The 23,094-nt window shown below is 44.0% G+C and overlaps 1 long non-coding RNA gene across 3 annotated transcripts in view; it reads right to left on the bottom strand.

The window, feature by feature from the left end:
- LOC117882048 overlaps nucleotides 1–23,094 on the bottom strand; it is a 37,979-nt gene that overhangs the window by 5,858 nt on the left and 9,027 nt on the right. For all 3 annotated transcript variants that reach the window (XR_004646925.1, XR_004646924.1, XR_004646923.1), the window contains 3 exons: nucleotides 22,631–22,688; nucleotides 20,597–20,763; nucleotides 17,510–17,640 (listed from right to left, as the gene is read on the bottom strand). This is a non-coding gene — a long non-coding RNA (uncharacterized LOC117882048). The remainder of the gene's footprint in view (nucleotides 1–17,509; nucleotides 17,641–20,596; nucleotides 20,764–22,630; nucleotides 22,689–23,094) is intronic.

Genomic DNA, 23,094 nt, shown 5'->3' with positions numbered 1-23,094 from the left:
GAGTCACTTTAATCAGCTACTGGCCATAGGCTCTTGGAGGGAAGCTTTCATGCAGTGCCAAATACATTTGGACTGGTCACGTTTACATGGTTGGGAAACAGGGGACTGCAACCCACTGATCCAATCCAAGAGTGCTGTTCTACCCTTCAGAGAGATGAAAAATGCCAAGTATGTCACCTGGCAGTGGCACACTCGAGAGGGACTGGAAAGGTGTAAAAGGCAGCGCACCCTGTAGCCATGACACCAATGTTTTCAAAATCCATAGCACTAGGCATCTACATCGTTACTGAGCTCAAGGGAGCTGCTGGTATGTGGCACAGTGGAAAAATCTGACCAACTATTTAACTGCTTAAATATAGGTTTGAGGCATCCAGCTTTGAACACCTGGACCTGAGTGCATTGCCAAAAAGATTTTCTATTATTCCACAAAAATTAACCCCTTAAAATAGGTCAAGAAACGAATTCAGGATTTCCTCTTCCCTTGGCTTTTATTAGAACCAACTGAAACACCAATTTCAATGCTTGTCAGAAGAAGGGGTACTTATCCTGTGGTTCTGACCATAATAGTCCCATCGATCAGCTATTCTGAAGGGCAACAGGACATAGAAGAGAATCTAAAGAGAGCTGGATTATAAGCATCGCCTCTGTAGACAGACACCAGTATGAAGTAATTCAGCCTTTAAGATATGGAAATACACTCCTGTGTAGCTAGATCAAGCTATCTTTTCTGTACAACAGATATTTAATGGTATGTCCTAAGCTTATACATTCTACAAGGGAAATGCTTTACCCACTCCCTTTCCCTCCAATTTATCACAACCAATGAATATATCAAGCTGTGATGTTGTCTAATTAAAATATAACCATGCAAGGCATTGTTGCTACCACTGTTATGTAATTGCAGCAAATCTTATATAAAATATAACTCATGGCCAGAAAGGGTTAAACAGCTTGCAGGCAGAATGACCCAAAGCCCACCTTTAAAGTCATGTTAGAAAGGTATGCGAATGGTCATGAAGTGATGCTAATTGTGTGCATCTTAGGGTACGTCTATACTTACCTCCAGGTTCGGCAGTAAGCAATCGATCTTCTGGGATCGATTTATTGCGTCTTATCTAGACGCGAGAGGAGTACGCGGAGTCGACGGGGGAGCCTGCCTGCCTGCCGCGTGTGGACCCGCGGTAAGTACCTTGTAGTTCGAACTAAGATACTTCGACTTCAGCTACGTTATTCACGTAGCTGAAGTTGCATATCTTAGTTCGAACTGGGGGGTTAGTATGGACCAACTCTTAGATGCTACCTGTCTGACATGATAGCTACTAATTCAGAGATCAAAATGCAATATGAACATTTCGATGAATCTTGGGTGAAGTAATGTCATTGTCTATATGTCTCTTTGTAGTTTGTGATAGACTGCCTAATGGAAAAATTGCCCTATGTTAATTGGTTAACTAATTACTAGTGGTGTTTAGAAAGCAAAAGGTTACATCGAAAGCCTATTGATTATCCAGGACTGCATGGTGAAGTGGATGCTAGAACACTGTAGAAAAAGACCCTTGGGTCCTGATTCTGTCATTTCAGATCTGCTTAAGGCTTCATACAGGGGAAGCGCAAGTCATAAGAAATAAGATCCCAGTCCTAAGCTGGAACACTCTGCAATGATATTGGACATTGTACTATAACCAAGGCCGTCCCTAGCCATTTGGGTGCCCTATGCCGCTCCCTCCCCCCCCAGGTCTGGGAGGCAGGAGCTGTGGGGGGCCCCACGGGCCCAGAGTGGCCCAGGAGATTAGCGGGGGGCTGGGAGCAGCCCACTCCGCTTCCCTTGCCTGGCCCCAGATGTGTACTCGGGGGAGGGGGTTTGGGGAAGGGATTCCCCCCCACACACACACTCACCGGTGGGAAGCGGAGCAGCCCAGCCCCAGCCCCCTCTACTCCACCAGCTCCCAGCCGCAGCACTCCACTTCCCGCTGCCGGTGAGAGCCGGGGGTGGTCCTTTCCCCAACCCGAGCCACATGGCTTGGGCCGGGGCAAGAGAGGTGGAGCGGGCTGGGGGCCGCGTCTCTCAATTTCCAGCTGCCAGTGAGGAGTGGGAGGCGATCTTTACCCCACATTCACCAGCGGCGGGAAGCAGAGTGGAGTAGAGCGGGGGCCGGGTTGCTCCGCTTCCCGCCGCTGCCGGTGAGTGCGGGGTGGCTGGGGGAAGAGGTGAAGTGGGGGTGGGCCGGGGGCGGAGCAGGGGGCAAGGGTAAGAGGCAGGCCAGAGGGAGTTGTCCAGGGCCCCACACCTCCCTAGAGACAGCCCTGCCCCTTGCAGGAGGGGGCTGGCCGAGGGATAGGGCTGGTCACCAGGGCTGGTGCTGCCACGTAGGCAGCACGCAGTGGCCTAGGGCACCATGCTCCAAATTTCATGGTGCCCTAGGCAGCTGCATATGCTGCATATGCCTAAGGACGTATAACCTATTTCTGAAAGAACTCTGCAACTACAAAACTCGCCATCTCTGCTGTGAATCTAAACCTTAAGAATTAAACTCATGTCTGTATGTATATGGATCTTTTAGCCTATACTCTCTCTCTCATTTTTTAATAAATTTTAGTTTAGTTAATAAGAATTGGCTGTATGCGTGTATTTGGGTAAGATCTGGAATATTCAGTAACGTGGGAGGTAATGTGTCTGATCCTTGGGGATTGGTAGAACCTTTTATTTTATATGATGAAATATGATTTTCAGAAATCTTCGTTGTTGTCAGTAGCTACCGATGTGGTGCTCTGCTCTTGTTCGATGATGATAACAGTTGGCTGCGTGCGTGTCCCCTCTGCGTGCTGCCCCAGCTCTGCGCAGATAGCTGACACAGCAGACCCCGAAAGAACCCCCATAGACCACAGACTCTAGTAAGGTACAAAGGAACCCGAGCCAGGTTTATTGTCAAACGAAGCACAGTAATAGTTTCCTATAGACTCTCCAGGACATACTATGAATGTGTGCCCCCTGGCAATGGACGCAGCTCAGTCAGCGGCGGGACACTCCACTGCCCCCTAGTCTGGACAAAGATGCGCAGTCTGGGACCTACGTTTATACAGTTACAGGACAGATTACTCATCCCTACTGACGTATTGAAGTACAGCCCCTTTACTCATTGGGAGCTGTCTCCTCCTTTGATCATGTTGTTTCAAACAGACAGATCTATCCATCATGCTGTCCTTTTGACCCTGTCTTTAAGAGGCACCTGCCTGTTCCTTGTTAAGTCTATGGAGTGTCCTTGTATCGGGCTGTCCAGGTGCCATCTTGGCCCAAGTTCCTCTTATTAGCATTTATATGTGAATGCACCTGCTTCTAACAACCCTCTTCTCGCCAACTTCTGTGAGGCCTGCCTCTGGCTCACAGCCCAGCTTTTGCTTAGCAAGGCCTGGAAGTACTTTGGTTCAGGCTTCAGGCCTCAGACTGGGCCTCTGACACAAGAGGTTATGTTTCAGGGCCTCATCTTACTACATTCATCATATTTGACTTGGGTACCTGGATGGAGGCCTGAGGCTGGGTCACTTTAAGGGAACTGTGGTGTTGGTTTTTGGGCAACCAGTGAGGTAATAAAGAAGCTGTTTTATGCTGGCTTGGTAAATCTAAGTATTGGAATAGCCACCAGCTTTTGGGTTTGTCTGCCCCATTCTTTGCGGTTCACCCTAATTGAGTGAGCTCAGCTGGCCCCCACTGGGACCCTGGTCACATAAGCATAAGAAATTAGTTCAAAATAAAATGATATTTAAGGGGGGAAATGTTCAGACCCTTCCCCATTGCACCTCAACATGGCAAAAAGCCATTTCTAACTAGGAAACAACCTGATTATCCTTTCCTTACAGAATATCACAAGGAATGACATAAATGTGAGCTCTACTGGTACACAGAATAATAGCAGCCATTTAGGCTAAATTAGCAGCATCATCCCGCTTCGCTGCTCCAGGTTGGTACATTGCGATGAACAGAGAACCCTGCAGCACCACTCCACAAAAGTAAAAGGCATGGCTAGGAGAAAAAGCCCAGTCCCGTGTGCTCCTCTCCCCATATTATACATTGTTATATGTGTGTGCATGTATATATGGATGCACAAACCCCAAAACAGATACTTTCCAAGGGGAAATCCATGGGAAATATTTTTGCCGGTAACTGATTTGGGAGCGATTCACTCCTACAGTAATGAATGTGCAAAATTACAGTATAAGGTAAAATGTATTGTAACAGTTTATTATTTCATGCAGTTTACATTATGGCTGCATTTTATCATTTGGTTCACAGGAAGCTGACTTTTCCTTTGGTAGGCATACACCTAAGGGGATTCTGGCTATATTACTTTCCCCTGTGACAGGTAGCAAATGTCTACAGTCAGCAGTTTTGTTCTCAGAATCGGTTTGCATTTCAGTGGGTTCCAGCGAATGCATTGTACAGTGATAAATAAATCCTAACCCAGCTATACCAATTAGAAATCAGTTAAGGCATATTACATTTTCTAATAGATTGTGGCCGTACAGGCTGATATTACACACAAAACCTGTTCAAATAATGTTATTGAGGTTGCAAAGTCAAGCACTCAGAAGTTAAGAAATGCCAGATTTATGGTGAAGAAAAACAAACATTATTATGTACAACTCCCCCTCCCCACAACATCCGCAAGCTTTGAAACCTGAACCTTCAGCATTGACGCACAGACTTCTGTACTACTCCAGCTAAAAGGAGTAAGATGGCAGCAAGAGGAGGTTGTTTTTCCAGAAAGGGTGGGGATTAGGGTTGCCAACTTTCTAAATTGCACGAAACCAAACACCCTTGCCCCACCCCTGCCTTGTCCCCTCCGTGAGGCCCCACCTTTACATCGCCCCTTCTCCGAGGCTCCGCCCCACTTACTCCATCGCTTGCTCTCCCCCACCATCACTCACTTGCTCATTTTCACTGGGCTGGGGCAGTGGTTGGGGTGCCGGAGGAGGTGAGGGTGAGGGGTGCGGGCTCTGGGTGGTGCTTACCTTAGGCAGTTCCTGGGAAGTGGCCAGCATGTCCCTCCAGCTCCTAGGTGGAGGTGAGGCCAGGCAGCTCAGCACACTGCCCATCCACAGGCGCCGCCCCTGAAGCTCCCATTGGCCGCGGTTCCCTCCTCAGTTTGGAGGGATCCCAGCCTGGCTCCCTTTCCTCCCTCCCTTCCCCTCGCTATAGAGCTTAGGCAGCTCCCGGGTGTCTCCGGTGCCAGGTGTGCTCCTGCTGCTTGGGGAATGACATGAGCCCATCCTGAGAATGTTTAGTGACTTTGGCAGTCTGCCAACATTTTTACTGAGGAACATGTGAGAGAAAGGAAATAGCAACTTTTAAAACTCGGTATCTGAGCTAAATCTTAATGGAATTTTGTCGGGACAAAGAAAAGGCAGTTCCGTAGCCTGAGGTGATTCCTGCTGCCAGATAGCAAAGGCTTGATGCAAATAATGGTGGTGTGAGAGCGTCTCAAAAAAAAAAAAATGTTGTAAGAAACCTTAACAATGGAAAGTTGTTAGGCAACCAAAATCTAGGATCACTACAAGCTCTCCCTGTAGTGTGTAAATGTATGTGTAACAATCTTTCTAAAAATATTATGTGCTATGTTATTTATGTAGCAAAAGTGCCCAAAATATGTAGCTAAAGTTGATCAGCACTTTCCATTATAAGACCCTGTTGTCAGTTGCTTATAACTGCTAGACTTAAACATTTCAACCTGAACTTTTCCATGCCAAGTGTTTGCCTGAATTTTTTTTGGAAAATTTCAGCTAAAATGGTTCATCTGTTTCCAGGAATAAGATTAGGGGAAAATGCATTGTTTTGCCAGGTTAAAAAAGTTCTTACAATGGTTTCACTGAGAAGCTCTAGTGCCCTCTTGCTTTGGAGCAGAGAATTGCAATTTGGCAAGGGAGTCACTTTGGTGTCACTTTTAGTCATCCCTGTGAAAATTCACCCAAATTTGACCAAGCTATGAGTCTGAAAAAATTCATTTCCTCTATGCCCAATAGTTTGTTAGAGTTTGACAGCTAAATTCTCTAGAGATTCTGTCTGCATTGAGCATGTTCCAGTCCCTATTCTATTCTAGATAGGTCTCATACTGCGCTTATCACAGTAACATCTGTGTTGTGACAAACACCTGTCACATGTTTGTTCTGTCCTCCTCCCAGGGAGAGAAGTGTGTGCAAGGGAGTGTTTTGTTTTGGAATTTTGTTAAGAGAGCATGTGTGTGCTAAAGCTGCGTGGGGACAGCGCTAGATTACACAGTGGAGTGTACAAACTGATAATGCACGGCCACTGGACATCTGTTACCTTGTATTATCATCAGCAATCTGAATGAGCTGCTGTGTGACTGGCTGGGTCAGTGTAGGGAAGATGAAAAGCCTTTGGGGAGACCAGGGGGACAGATCCTATTTCAGAAAAGAATCTTGAAAATACCTGCTGTTTGATGCAGTCAGTTAGACAGCTATTCTGATGGGTTAAATCCTCTCTCCATCCATCTTAGGGGTTTCAGCCCAAACTTCCCTTCATTTTGTTGGCAGAATGTTAACAGAGTTTCTAAGAATCCCTGTCACACATTACAGTTTCTCAAAACAGTTTCTGATCCAAGCGGGTTTTGCAGCTGCTTTGCAGCCATTATATCAATTATGCCGTGTCTTTGGACAGTATAGAAATGAGGTGTTCCATGGGAGTTACAAAAAGCAGATACTCTAAGATGTGACCCACTAGCTGTGATGCAGATCCCTATCCTTCTTGGCAGGTTAAAGGAGAGTTTCAGGTCACTGGGCTCTCCATGTCAAGAAGGAATGGAGAAGAACTTCGCCTGAGAGACATTAGTCACTGTTGTTACACAATGTCTGCAGGGCCACTTTGATGCCATGGTGGTGAGTGGGATCTAGAACCTGAATAGAGAGAATAGTCTCTAACTCCACCAGATCAGAAACGTACAGAATTTTAACATGGGGTTTGTACTTCCCCTTTGCTACTCAATGCTGACTGCAGCCTTTATGTTGTTGTTGTTGTGGAATCTCCATCATTGGAGATTTTTAAGAGCAGGTTAGAAAAACACCTGTCAGGAACAGTCTAGGTAATGCTTAGTTCTGCCATGAGTGCAGGGGACTGGACTAGATGACTTTTCAAGGTCCCTTCTAGTTCTATGATTCTATGTGTAATTTTTTTTGACTGAATGTGTATGCTCACAACTCAGCAGTCCAACATGAATACATAGATTCAAACATTTAACAGCCTCAGACTGACATCACTTCAGAACCAGTGGAGTGTTGATTCTTGACAGGCACAAGAGGATTAAAGTATTTTCTAAATGTCAAGTGATTCACAGAAGATAAAAAGATATTTAAATCGATACATATAATAGGGCTTCCTGGAGCCCCTACTGAAATTGCATCAGCTGGGTTACAGACCAAATCCTGCTGAGAGGTGAGAACCAGGGACTTTCATTCACATAGGGCAGAGGTGTGAGACAGCACAATTATTCTGGGAGACCACGGAGACGATATATGTGGTCCTGGGGATTTCACTAACAAAACCCACATATGGTCAGGTTAGGTCATTTTTTCCACCAAACAATTTAAACAGCAATCAAAAAAATGCCTACAAAGGATTTCTTTCAAATTACTTTACTGCAGGAGTTAACTCGGGCTCTGACTCGGAGTTGCCTCTATCCCCCCTCCAGTCCACACACAAAACCCACTCACCTGAAGCGAGTAATGCTTTCAGCTCAAGCTAGCTGGCCCTGCTTGGGTTATGGGTTAAAACCTCTGTGCTGCTTTCACTTAGGCTAGTAACATATATCCTCACGGCAAAAGGAGCATGTTAGTAACATGCTCCTTTTGCCGTGAGGATATAGACAAAATCCTGAGTACTGTATTTATAGTCCACCAAAGGATTCCCACAATTCCTCATGCCCCTACAAGGACAGACAAGTTCTCCCACAATTCAATGGGGGAGAATCAGAGCGGCTCAGCTTACTGCAAAACAAAGAACCATGGAAGTTCATGGAAGCCTCCAGAAGTTCTAGCAATGCACATGGGAAAGCGCATCACCAGTGAGGATATAGTCAGGCATTGCTGTGTGTCTGCTCACACCCGGGGTAGGCTAACCGAGGGGCTCAGATCCAGGTGCCAGTCACCTGAGTTAACTTTGCATTGAAGGCATACCTTATTGGATCATTGGACAAGTATCTGAAACAAAGTGGTCCCCTTTCATTGATACTTATGATTGACTAATATAAAAACTATGTGTTTCATTAATCCTGAGCTAATGGCTAATGACAAGAGAGCAATGTCTATCTTGGCCTCTGATGCACAACTAAATAGTACGGAGTAACATGTACCAATTTTTAATATGTATACAGCTATGAATTGTTTCATATTCCACAAATGGGACCTGATGTTTTCAAAAAAAAAGTGTTATAGGAACAGGACATTACATCCATTGTGAAATGCATTTAACAATTTGCTCTGAAATATTGACGAACAAGTGAAACAAACATTTGCAATGTTTGCATCAGACTTGTTAGTCTATTTTGTCTTGTGGTAGTTGTATAGACTCTGAAAGATGAAAAAGACTTTTAAAGAAAAGCTGAAGTAACAGGTATAACTTGCTTATGTTCTTTCCCTATTTCCTCTGATTTTGTTATACATAAGACTGATCCCCTATGCTGAAGAGTTTACAAGCTATGCAGTCCCCCTTCTGAGCCCAAGGACAGGAAAATGCACAAATACTAGACATAAGGACTAGAAATGTGGAGAAGACACAGAGTTGCTATCCAAACCGATTTTAAATAAATAATTGGTATTCTGATTTTGTATACAAAGAGGCCTGAAGCTTTGAAATTCAGATCTAGATCAAATCCACGAAAGTTCAGGAGGATTATGACCAGTGTTCTCATTTGCGGCCATCTCTAATAAAAACAGTGCCTGGTGATTTAACCTGTACCAAATTTGTATTGAACCTTATGAAAGAGTGTGAGCAGGTGATAGCAGTTTAGGGTCCAAGCACCACGGAAGTAAGAGTAAATACTTCCAGTGACTTTACTGGGTTTTGGATTAGGCCCTTGAAGGAAGAGAACAATCTAGCCAGAAAAGGTCAGCCAGCGGCCACTGACACTATTAAGTCACTCTCACCCTTTCCAGCTCTCGGCGAGAAATGTTATTGTACATCCTGCTCCAATGCGAAACCAAATCTATGAGTCAACATCCTTAGAAATCATAAAGGGCAAGTCTGTTACTTACCTTGTGGACCTACACAGGGAAGCAAGATAAAGAATTGTTTGAATCAAAGATAAAATTACATAAGTTTGCCATCTTCTGGTACGCAGGACTGACACCCATTTTCCAAATAAGCACAGACCAATGAAGGGAGGACAATTAACCTGATGTCAGCCTATCCCCACCAACAGAGTGTTAAGACTTTAGTGTTATCCCGCCCTAGTCTGCCAACCAACCTTCCAAAATGAACTTCAGAATCTAAACTTCCATTTCTGAGCAAGCTGAGCAAGCCAGGAAAGAACTATCTCCAGCCATACCCATCAGCTACCAGAAAGAAGAGGGGAAAGAGGCTGCAGAGGTTATGCTGATCCAGAACGACCTCCTCTTCTCCATGACCCAGGGGCATAGATCCATACTCATTCTCTGCATACCACAATGGCATTTGATTCTACTGAACATGAAATATGACTGTCCCTCTGTAGAGACATAGTAGTGAAGAGGATCAAGCTGAAATAGCTCCTAATCTTCCTCTGAGAGGGTCATTATGAGCAACTATTCCTCCCCTTCAGACCAGTTTCAGGATTATTACCTTACTCAATGTTTCCATGAAGTCACTGGGGGAGACCATGTGTCAACACATACTCAAATGCCAGTAACACAAAGACAATACCTAACCCTACCTCTTCATGGAAACAGCATTATCTTCCAGCTCATTGCCTGGAAGACATGAAGCCCTGGAGAAAGAACAGCTGGCTGAAACTGAACCCAGACAACTCTAGTGGGAAGAAGAAAATGTTCTGAAGAGCATATCCCCCTCCATCATGGTCATCTGCTCTCTGATTACACTGGTCTACAATTTTTGAGAAGTCGTTTGCTTCAGAGATAAAATGTGCTATTTATTATGTATTTTGATGTGCTGAATTCAAATATGACAATTAAAACAACTGATTGGCTACTGTTTCTAAGATATTTAAGTTTTTACATTTTATGTCTATGTATATTGTGTAGATAGTAGAGTTTTAATCATAAATTGTAAACCTAGGTCTTTTCATGTGTTTATGGTTGCTCTACATGATAATATTTCACCTGTCCTGTTTATGTAACACTTTAAAAATCAGCAAAAGCGTTATATAAATAAAATTTATTATGAAACAAAATGCAAAAAAATATTATGTACATAGTTTAGTCCTATTCAGTGTCTACTCGGCGCTTCTTGGCTTGTCTCTTGTATTCATTAAATGGAGCATCTCTTGTCACTGTCCAGCAATAGTCTGCAAGCATTGATGGGCTCCATTTGCCCTGATAGCGTTTCTCCATTGTTGCAATGTCCTGGTGAAATCGCTCGCCGTGCTCGTCGCTCACTGCTCCGCAGTTCGGTGGAAAAAAATCTAGATGCGAGTGCAAAAAATTTATCTTTAGTGACATGTTGCAACCAAGGCTTTTGTATGCCTTGAGGAGGTTTTCCACCAACAACCTGTAGTTGACTGCCTTGTTGTTTCCGAGAAAATTTATTGCCACTAACTGGAAGGCTTTCCATGCCGTCTTTTCCTTGCCACGCAGTGCATGGTCAAATGCATCATCTCGAAGAAGTTCACGAATCTGAGGACCAACAAAGACACCTTCCTTTATCTTAGCATCACTTAACCTTGGAAATTTTCCACGGAGGTACTTGAAAGCTGCTTGTGTTTTGTCAATGGCCTTGACAAAGTTCTTCATCAGACCCAGCTTGATGTGTAAGGGTGGTAACAAAATCTTCCTTGATTCAACAAGTGGTGGATGCTGAACACTTTTCCTCCCAGGCTCCAATGACTGTCGGAGTGGCCAATCTTTCTTGATGTAGGTTTGAATAAGGACTGGGAATGGCTGAGCCATTACAAACATTGACTCTATCTCCCCTTGTAAGTATTCTCACACTTATTATCAAACTGTCTGTACTGGGCTAGCTTGATTATCACTTCAAAAGTTTTTTTTCTCTTAATTAATTGGCCTCTCAGAGTTGGTAAGACAACTCCCACCTGTTTATGCTCTCTGTATGTGTGTATATATATCTCCTCAATATATGTTCCATTCTATATGCATCCGAAGAAGTGGGCTGTAGTCCACGAAAGCTTATGCTCTAATAAATTTGTTAGTCTCTAAGGTGCCACAAGTACTCCTGTTCTTCTTTTTGCGGATACAGACTAACACGGCTGTTACTCTGAAACCATCACCATAGTGTTCAGTTCTCTGCACCTGGGCCCTCTTGAATGCCAAGTCACATCCAAAGTTTTGGACTTGATATTCAAAGCCTTTCATGGGACTGGTGCAAGCTACCTGTGAGAGATCACCTCTCCCTCTGAAGCCATGACACCCTGTGACAGCTATGCCCCTCAGGAGAAACAGCTGTGTAAATGACAAGCATAAGAGTCTCATGAGCACAGGAGACAGCTCTCCTAATGGCTGATTCTCAAGCTGTAGACTTCATTTCCCTACAAAATTAGAATGACAGCAAACCTCAGCACCGTCCCAATAAAGGGCAAAGCTCACCTCTTTGATTTTACTTTCCACAATAGTTAACAGATTTTAAAAATGTATTAAAGCTAACGTTAAAAAAATTGTATAGTACACAGGTTAAGAAAAGAGTGTCTGTACATCTGGGTATAGTGCTTGGATTATTTAAAAAACAAACTTTGTAGTTGCAAAGTCATAAGATAGATATAGTGCATAATCAGCAAGAACCCAAATGTAGGTGAATAAATTTAAAAATACAGTTTAGATATTAGCATCCAAGTATTCGGGGACATCACTCATGAAAAGTTATACAGAGAGTCGGATGTGGAAAGCAAATATAGCAATGAGTGAAGATTGTCCCTCAGTATTGAGAATTTAGGGTAGGTTGTTGTGATGCTCTGTACCTCAGGGAAACACCTACACCCCCATGTTCATCTTTATAAAATGATTTTGTGATAGCCAATGCAAAGTTTGTCATGTTGGGTGTCTTCGGAAGGCTCATAATGCACTGGGCGTTGCTGTAATAGTGATGTTATAGTAATTGTTACAGTAATGTTATAGGAGTGGCTGGCTCATTACAGAAGCAGCTTTTCCTCTCCTGGAATTGACACCTCCTCATCTATTATTGGGAGTGGACTACATCCACCCTGATTGAATTGGCCCTGTCAACACTGGTTCTCCACTTGCGAAGTAACTCCCTGCTCTCCATGTGTCAGTATATAATGCCTGCATCTGTAACTTTCACTCTATGCATCCGAAGAAGTGAGGTTTTTACCCACGGAAGTGTATGCCCAAATAAATCTGTTAGTCTTTAAGGTGCCACCAGACTCCTTGTTGTTTTTGTAGATACAGACTAACACGGCTACCCCCTGATACTTGACACCATGCAAGGCACTAGATTTAGCCGTATGGAGTGGAAATCCATCTACCTCAACAAAAAACTTGCACAGATACAAACAGACATCATCTTCCTCTCCAAAGGCAAACAGATGGACATCATACCAAATGGACTGAAGGTAAAAAAATCCATTGCAATCAACATACTACACTGACTATGGTGAGAGACTGTGCCACACACTCTCAAAGAAACTGAGGAACCACCTGATCAGCATCCTGTACAGGAGACAGGAGAAGATCAAAAATGAACTCTCAGAACTGGAGACTCTCATACAATACCAACCTTCCACACAAACTTCCACGTGGCTGGACTTTACAAAAATGAGACAAGCCATTTACAATGCACACTTCACTTCTCTACAGAGGAAAAAGGACAGTAAGCTATCTAAACGCCTACCTGTCACAGGGGGCTACAACAGTGGTACCCTCAACTCATCTAACAACATTGTCAATCTTTCCAACCACACACAGCCCAGCAGAAGAATCTGTCCTATCTCGGGGACTCTCTTTCTGTCCCACCATCCTCACAAACACGATACAGTTCTGCGGTGATCTAGAAGCCTACTTTCGTCGTCTCCGACTCAAGGAATATTTTCAACGCACCACTGAACAGTGCACTGACCCACAGGAACCCTCCTACCAACACTATAAGAAGAAGAACTCTGCGTGGACTCTTCCTGACGGTCGAAATAACAGACTGGACCTCTACATAGAGTGCTTCCGCAGACGTGCACAGGCTGAAATTGTGGACAAACAGCATCACTTGTCCCATAACCTCAGCCGTACACAACGCAATGCCATCCACAGCCTCAGAAACAACTCTGACATTATCATCAAAGGGGCTGACAAAGGAGGTGCTGTAGTCATAATGAACAGGTCGGATTATGAACAGGAGGCTGCCAGGTAATTCTCCAAGACCACATTCTACAGGCCACTATCCTCTGATCCCACTGAGGAATACCAAAAGAAACTACATCATCTGCTCAAGAAATTCCCAGCTACAGTACGGGAACAAATCTACATGGACACACCCCCAGAACCCCGACCAGGGGTATTCTATCGGCTACCCAAGATCCATAAATCCGGAAACCCTGGACGCCCCATCATCTCAGGCATTGGCACTCTTACAGCAGGATTATCTGGCTATTTGGACTCTCTCCTCAGACCCTACGCTACCAGCACTCCCAGCTATCTTTGAGACACCACCGACTTCCTGAGGGAACTACAATGCATTGGTGTTCTTCCTGAAAACACCATCCTGGCCACCATGGATGTAGAAGCACTTTACACCAATATTCCACAAGCTGTCAGGAACAGTATCCCTGATGAGGCCACAGCAAGCCTGGTGGCTGAGCTTTGTGACTTTGTCCTCACCCACAACCACTTCAGATTTGGGGACAACGTATACCTTCAAGTCAGTGGCACTGCTATGGGTACCCGCATGGCCCCACGGTATGCCAACATTTTTATGGCTGACTTAGAACAACGCTTCCTCAGCTCTCGTCCCCTAGTGCCCCTCCTCTACTTGCACTACACTGATGACATCTTCATCATATGGACCCACGGAAAGGAGGCCCTTGAAGAATTCCACCTGGACTTCAACAATTTCCACCCCACCATCAACCTCAGCCTGGACCAGTCCACACAAGAGATCCACTTCCTGGATACTACAGTGCAAATAAATGATGGTCACATAAACACCACCCTATACCGGAAACCGACTGACTGCTATACGTACCTACATGCCTCCAGCTTCCATCCAAGACACATCACATGATCCATTGTCTACAGCCAAGCCTTAAGATACAACCGAATTTGCTCCAACCCCTCAGACAGAGACAAACATCTACAAGATCTTTATCAAGCATTCGTAAAACTACAATACCCACCTGGGGAAGTGAGGAAACAGATTGACAGAGCAAGACGGGTACCCAGAAATCACCTACTACAGGATAGGCCCAACAAGGACAATAACAGAGCACCACTGGCCATCACATACAGCCCCCAGCTAAAACCTCTCCAGCGCATTATCCATGATCTACAACCTATCCTGGAAAATGATCCTTCACTCTCACAGACCTTGGGAGGCAGGCCAGTCCTCGCTTACAGACAACCCCCCAACCTGAAGCAAATACTCACCAGCAACTACACACCACACCACAGAAACACCAACCCAGGAACCAATCCCTGTAGCAAACCTCGCTGCCTACTCTGTCCCCATATCTACTCTGGCGACACCATCAGAGGACCCAACCACATCAGCCACACCATCAAGGGCTCATTCACCTGCACATCCACTAATGTTATATATGCCATCATGTGCCAGCAATGCCCCTCTGCCATGTACATTGGCCAAACTGGACAGTCCCTCCACAAAAGAATAAATGGACACAAATCGGACATCAGGAATGGTAACATACATAAGCCAGTAAGTGAACACTTCAATCTCCCTGGTCATTCTATTACAGATTTAAAAGTCACTATCATTGAACAAAAAAACTTCAGAAACAGACTTCAAAGAGAAACAGCAGAACTAAAATTCATTTGCAAATTTAACACCATTAATCTGGGCTTGAATAGGGACTGGGAGTGGCTGGCTCATTACAGAAGCAGCTTTTCCTCTCTTGGAATTGACACCTCCTCATCTATTATTGGGAGTGGACTACATCCACCCTGATTGAATTGGCCCTGTCTACACTGGTTCTCCACTTGCGAAGTAACTCCCTGCTCTCCATGTGTCAGGATATAATGCCTGCATCTGTAACTTTCACTCTATGCATCCGAAGAAGTGAGGTTTTTACCCATGAAAGCTTATGCCCAAATAAATCTGTTAGTCTTTAAGGTGCCACCAGACTCCTTGTTGTTTTTGTAGATACAGACTAACACGGCTACCCCCTGATACTTGAGTACGGTTATAGGTTATAATTTCATGTATATAGTTATGAGGCTGAAAATGTATCCTCATGGCTTAAAGCAAGCCCATGCAAAAACTCTCCAAGAGCAGAGAGGCAGTTCACACCTTGTCAGGGCATGGATGGCCCAGCCTCACAGGAACAAAGGACACTGACTTAGGCAGCAACAAAAGAATCTGTTAGACCCTCGAGGGAGTCACCCCCTTCCTTTGGTCTGTTTGGTACTGCGATGAGGTAATGCCATCTGACTCTGAAGGGTGGTGTGGGACAAAGCCAAGAGGAAAGAAAGGACATGATAAAAGGGAGAGACATTTTGCTATGCTCGTTCTCTTCCACCTACATCTACAGACACCACCACCACCACCAAGCAACTGAAACGCTGATCAAAGGGGAGAGCCTGACTGAAAAGTAACCAGCCAGCCTGTGGTGAGAAGCATCTAAGTTTTTAAGGACATTGAAAGTGTTAAGATCAGCTTAGAATGCGTTTTGCTTTTATTTCATTTGACCAAATCTGACTTGTTGTGCTTTGGCTTATAATCACTTAAAATCTACCTATGCAGGGATACGCACTTCCTAGCACTGAAGCGGAGTCCCATCCGGTTGGCTGGTGATGTCAAGCATTTGTTGGAGACTCTCAGGGTTGTCTGCGTAGGCCAGGATATTCTACTACTAAAAGCAACAATACTATAATTCCCACACCCAACATGCAATCAACGGGAGAAAAGGAGAGAAACAGAGGTAGATTTTAACTTTAAAACAGGGCTTTGGAGCAGTGGAGCTGCAGGCTTTTGCCTGGAGCTGGAGGGGAGCCGGAGCACAGCTCCAAAGCCCTGCTTTAAAACAGGTCAGGCACTCAAATACAACAGCAATAAGGCTGGTATAAACAGGGGAAAGGCAGAGAGCTGCTACTATGGGCTCACAGGGAAATCAGATATGATGGCAATTAAAGCTTTGTTTTAAAAACTACCTGTCATTTGATAGCGCTTATTTCATTGGCAATGCAGCAGGCAGAGTTGTGGGAAAGAGATCTTTACTGAGTTTGCACAGAGGCCAGTCTTACATGCTGAGCAGCCTATATTTATCCAGTAGCAACCTCACCACTAGCTTGCACTCCTGAGCTCCAGCTGTTGAACCAATGGAGGTGTGACAATCAGGGTCCAGACACCCCAGTGGGAGAACAGGGGGTCTGAACCCCAAAGAGTAGGCAACTGAATCAACGGTTTGTAAATAAGGTTATTGGGTTTAAAAATATGCTGAGTGAGGTATTTTATGAAAGCATGTAACATTCTGAACTTACAGTCATTGTGAGATAGATTTATAACTCAGTCTGTATACCTATGTATTTATGTGTATAAAAACCGTGCTCATAACCTGTACTACAGTCTCAAATACACCTCACAACAGAGAGGGGCACCTCCTGGAACCTGACCCTCTTCCATTACATTACAGCAGCTCTCACTTCAGCTGGTGAGTGAAAAAAAAGAGTTCCCCAGGAATATTCATTTGGAGTTGTTAATGAATTTGCCTTCACTGTCTTCATGCTCTGTTTGTGATCCCTTTCTACAAATAAGATTTGCTGGCACAAATGCTCATGAAAAGTGAATGTAAAATGTGAGCAGTGAAGAGGGAAAAATGGGTTTATGATCTCTTTTTGTCTCTACAATCTATACAAGCAGTCTGTAAGGTTTCTTATTAAAAAAAGAAAGGTAGTGATCATAGTAAAGGAAGGGGGTTCCTCTTGTTTTTAAGAGGAAAAAAAAAGGATTTCAGACCCTAGAAGACTCTAAGCTGACTAGAAAACTACTGAAATTATGAGATCGCAAGAGACTGAAATTGTGCAATTGAAAGAGGAAGAGATTTTTAGTTAGATTGTTTAAAACTATTCCTATCTGGGTGTTCTTGTTAGCACTTATATTTAACTACAATGAAAAATACACAGTTTGGACAAATATTGTCTTTGTTAAAGATTCACCAACCTCATCCCTTCAGTAAAGATGCCAGGCTCACAATACACATGCTCCGAGTTTCTCCCAATGTCAAGAAGTCTTCCTGAAAAACCTAGGAAGACTAGTCTTGACAGTCTTAATTTTTAGGTAAGAAAGTAAAACTGTAAAAACAAACAAACAAACAAACAAACCTGTTAGTCTCTTTATACAGTAGAAGCAAAATCTCTCTCTCATACCCATTACTGTTTATCTTGGCACCTCACAATCTTTAATGTATTTCTCTTCATAACACCCCTATGAAGTAGGAAAGTGCTAGTACCCTCCTTTTACAGGCGGGGAACTGAGGCACAGAAAGACCCAGTAAGTTATACAAGATAGTTAGCAGAGCAGGGGATTGAACCCAGTTCTCCCAAGTCCCAGGCTAACCATTAAACCATCCTTCCTCTCAACATTTCACTTATCTGTTTGAGGACAATGTGTGTGAGAGAAAGAGGCAAAATTAATCAGCAAAATTATTCATTATGACTTGTTTGCTATATATAACCTATCACTTCATGCACCTAAATCCAATCCTTGAATTTCTGAGTTCTGAAACACCCTCTAATATTCCTAAGGGTAACTATGGAGTAATACATAACTACAGCAGAGGGTAATCATTCAAGCACAAAGAGAATACAATTTTCAGACAGCAGATGGCAGCGTTAGACTAGAAATTGAGAAGGACAAGGTGGATGAGGTAATATCTTTTATTAGACCAACTTCTGCTGGTGAGAGATACAAGCTTTTGAACTTACATAACCCAAAAGGTTGAAAGCGTGTCTCTCTCACCAACAGAAGTTGGGCCAATAAAAGATATCATCTCACCCACTTTGTCTCTGTAATATCCTGGGACAAACACCACTACAACAACACTGCATATACAAATTAAGAAGATTTTGGGCATCAGAACAACTGCACAGTGTATTTGCTTGGGTTAAAAACAAAAGTTATATGATCCCCCTTTACATGCATGGAGAAACTTTTTTTATGCTTGTGGAAAATCCATGACATCCAGTTATCCTAAAGTTAGTTAGTATTATTGGATTAACAGTTTTAAAAAAGTCAGTGCCCATTTTGTAAATATACAACACAGCACTGTATGCGCTGCCAGGTGTGAGTATCAGTATCAGTCAGCCACCAGGCAGCCTGCCTCTAATCCACCTTAAAAGATCAAGTTAAACTAGATACCATGGTTAAACTTCACCCCAGGTGTGGCTGATTGACTTCAGTGGAGTTGCACCAGGAATGAATTTAACCCAGTGACCTAGAATTTTTCTTCAGATTTCACACAATCACACTACTACAGATGCAGCTCCCACCAAGCTAGCAACAGGAGGAGTGCTAATGCAGACAGGCTGCAGACGGGCTAGGTCTACACTTAAAATGCTACAGTGGCACAGCTGAAGCATAGATAATACACCTCCCTGAGAGGCAGCAGCTAGGTTGATGGAAGAATTCTTCCACTGACCTAGCGCGGTCCACTCTGGGGGTAGGTTGACTGAACTAATCTCTCAGGGGTATGGATTTTTCACACCCCTGTGAGATGTAGTGATGCCAATGTAACTTTTCAGTGTAGATCAACCGTAATGCTGAGCAGGTGTAGGTGACGTTGTGGCTCAAATGCAAGTGGCCAGCCTGCATTAGCTCATTTCCCATCACTGTCCCTGATGGGCTGCACCTGGCGGCGCAATGGTGGGAAATGGGAAGAACAATGCTAGCGCATTCACAGCCATCGTGTCACGTTTCATTCATTTTTCTTACTTCGCTTTTTAAAAGCGCGTTAAGAGCCAGAATCTTGGAGTTCTACAGGTTTCTAAATACAGGACATACGGCTGTTCCTGGATGTACATGGCTGGCAACTCTGACCTGGGACCTCCTTCCACGTCATTATCTCATTGTATTATAGCCAACATACCATTAACTTGCCTGAAACTTCACCGGTGCCTCACACAGCCTAAAAGAATAGGAGTTCCTAGAAAGGGCCCCATCCTGCGAGCAGCTAAGTGCTCTCAGTCCCACTGAAGTCAACAGGAATGAGTGCTCAGCTGCTCACATGAGTAAGGGTTGTGTAAGCAATACTAACTATGTGCCTTAGCAGATGTATCTGGTTATAAAATCTAGTGTTTACACAGTGTCGTTATAATTTCAAAATGTGGTTGAATTTTATTACTTTGGCTACCACAAGAATAGAGAAGGCACCAGTCACCCACTGTTAAATAAAGCACCTGTCATGTGCATGTTGAAGGTGTGTCAGTAAGAGAATGGGCGCAGCAAGAGTTCACTTAGCTGGAGGCCATCAGGGAAGCCCATAGGTAGTCATTAGAGACTGCCAGAATTCAGAAAGGAGATAAGGTGGGTGAGGTAATATCTTTTATTGGACCAACTTTTGTTGGTGAGAGAGACCAGCTCTAGAGCTTACACAGAGCTCTTCTTCAGGTCTGGGAAAGGTACGCCGAGCGTCACAGCTAACTACAAGGTGGAACAGATTGTTTAGCATAAATAATTAGCACATATTCTAAGGGACCATTCAAGGGAGAGTAGGACGGACACAGCTACAACTACTCTGCATATAATTTAGAAGGGCCACTCTAAGTTGTGCCAGGCAGGACTCCAGCAGGGCCCAGAATCTCAGAGATATGGAGGGTCTGACCCTAAATAGCGCTGCATGGCTTTCAGTACAGGGGACATTCTGCGATTCAGGAAGCATTCTCTCACAGGCTCTGTGCTCATTAGCATTTAATGGCATTAGTTATCAGCCAGACCCTACCCCCCCACACACTCTGTCAGTTTCACAGGCCAGGCCACGCTAGTGTACCTCAGGTATCATATGTACCAGCTGTGAGAATGGCGCTGTGAAATGGGAAATTAAAGATTTCTGGTTGCACACACGAGCCAGCACAAACAACAGGGGAGCACTGAAAGCTGAAACAGAAACATCGAAGTGAGGCAGAGACTCATTTTAATACAACAAAGCCATTTCTGAGGAGCCAAACTGAACCAAAGAGCAACAAACCAATGGGTGGGAAGGTAACAATGCTGTTGCAACTATGAAAAGCAGAAGGCATTCCCAAGGGTTACCTCAGAAAGGATGTAAAAATGGAACAACACAGGATTCTGCTGGCAAAACGTCTTGTTAATTACACTGGCGCCTTGCTTCGGGTCTCACTGAGGAATGGATAAAACTGGTGACAAAAGACACCTGCAACAAGACTTTTCCAAGATTTTTCTGTGTGATGGTGTGTCCTCTGAAACGCAGAATTAGTGAAATTTCAGGAGACTGAAAATGTTGGGGGTTGAGTTATGAGACAAATGCAAAGTGCTTATGAAATCATGACAGTTTCACCAGGAAGCATAGCGGGAATTTTCAAAGTTGAGGCCTGCAAAAATTTCAGTGAGGAAGAATGGTCTCTCCTTTTCCATCCCACAAAAGCCATGTGAACTACTGAATTAAAGACAGGGCAGAAACCAAGGAAGCCCCATGTTCTAGTCCCACAGATTGGCCTTAATACTTTACAAAGTTTATTTAATTATTATTGTCCCCATTTCATATCTGGCAATACTGAGGATCAAAAGTGAACCAAGGTTAAGTCACTTGCCGAAGATCATACAGTAAATCAGTGTCAAGGAAAGATTACAATCCTGCTTTAAACAACTGTACCACAGTGCTACAAAAAGCAAGTAATTGAACCTCTGAGTCTTAATCTCACAATTGGTTAAAAAAAAAAAAAAGATAAAATTTGCTATATGCAGGATTTATGTTACCTACAGTTACATCCAGGCTGGTTAGTATTATTATCTCAAAAAGATGCTACAGATTTTAAAAATGAGGCTCAGAACATGTAGGTAAATTTCTTGAGGTGCAATGGAAGCGGCTCTGTGGGTTAACTCTATTTTAAGGCAATATTTTACATGTAATAATAATACTATTTTCATCTTCCTTCTTGAGATCTCACAGAACTTTACAAAATATCATTGCTGCAAACATCTCTGCTGGCAAGACTCCCATCTACAAATGGAGGTATTAAAGCTGAACGTTACACAGGGAGCTTAGAGACTTGGGAATAGAATTCAGGTCTCCTGACATCTTCTGCCCTGTTCTAATCACCTGATCGTACTTGCTCTGAAGTGCAAAGATCTTTTCTTACATATTGGCTTTAAGACCACATCATGCAGGCTAAGAAATCCACTAAAGCACATTTAGACTAAGAGATGCTCAAACATGGGGCATGAACTCTGTCCCTGGCAGGACAGGATTGGGGCCACACAGAACCCTTGGCCGGGGGTATAAATTGGGGGACCTTGGCTTGGGGGGAAGGAAAGAATGGGGGCACAGAGGAAAGAGAGGAATGGGGGTGCACTCAGAGCCTCTGCCAGGGAGAAGACGGGTATGGGGGGATAGACAGAGCTCCTGGCTTGGGGGAGAAAGGGGGAAACTTGACATGGGGCAGAAGGAACGCAGGTGGTGGAGCGTGGTGAGAACGGGGGCACACACAGAGCCCCTGCCATGAAGGGGAGAATGGCGGACCTTGGAATGGGAGGGCACACCCCTGGCAAAGGGAGGCTGGGGTAGTTGCAGGGAGGCCCTGAAATAGACAGAGTTTGGGAGGATGGCACACTGAGGTCTGGTGGGGTGGAACGGAGGGATGCCAGGAGCCCCTGGTGGGTGCAATGAGCTTGGCCAACAGAAGCGATGATGTGGGTGACCCCCTAGTAATTTTCTGGTGTAGATGAGAAAGTTCCATCGAGTGCAATCCCCTCCTGCACTCTTGGGACTGTCTAAACACACATTGCTGGATTAACACCTGCGTGCTATCTCCCCTGCACAGGTACCAATGTTTCAGTTTCAGAGATAGATGCCTTTATCAAGATCAGTGTTTCAAAATGATACTTTTGCATGTGTGCAGAGAGCACAATTCTCGTTAATATTTGAACTAGGTTAGATTATTTGGTGTGAACCTGTTCTCACGTATTTACTTACATTGGGCTGTATGTGTTAGCTGGAAACGGCAGGCAACTGACGGGAAAACAGGTGTGCACTAACACGTCAGACAAATGCAAATACCCAGTCATCTTATAAAACATGGTATAAGCTACACATACAAAAGTACTTACGGTAAAAGGCAACACTTCAGGCACCAATGGGTTCCATGTGCTCCCATTCCAGTGATAGCTGGCATGTAAAGAAAGAGCCTTGAACAAAAGCATTCTCAGTTCACAAGACAAACAAAAACCAGGAGTGAGCAACAATAAATGAATGCAGAATGAAATACCCGAATGGAAAAGAGTTGTGGTGAAATTAGTATTATGCATTCATAGATTCTAATTGAAATCCAGCCACATTAGTCACATAAATCAAACAAGGCAGGTCATTTATCTTTGAAAAGCAAAACTTCCTACAGCCTTATAAAAAGCAACAGAGGGTCCTGTGGCACCTTTAAGACTAACAGAAGTATTGGGAGCATAAGCTTTCGTGGGTAAGAACCTCACTTCTTCAGATGCAAGACATCTTGCATCTGAAGAAGTGAGGTTCTTACCCACGAAAGCTTATGCTCCCAATACTTCTGTTAGTCTTAAAG

This window comes from Trachemys scripta, chromosome 8, assembly GCF_013100865.1.
Source record: "Trachemys scripta elegans isolate TJP31775 chromosome 8, CAS_Tse_1.0, whole genome shotgun sequence".
In the NCBI taxonomy this organism is placed as follows: domain Eukaryota; kingdom Metazoa; phylum Chordata; order Testudines; family Emydidae; genus Trachemys; species Trachemys scripta.
This window is presented reverse-complemented; position numbering and strand designations above follow the sequence as displayed.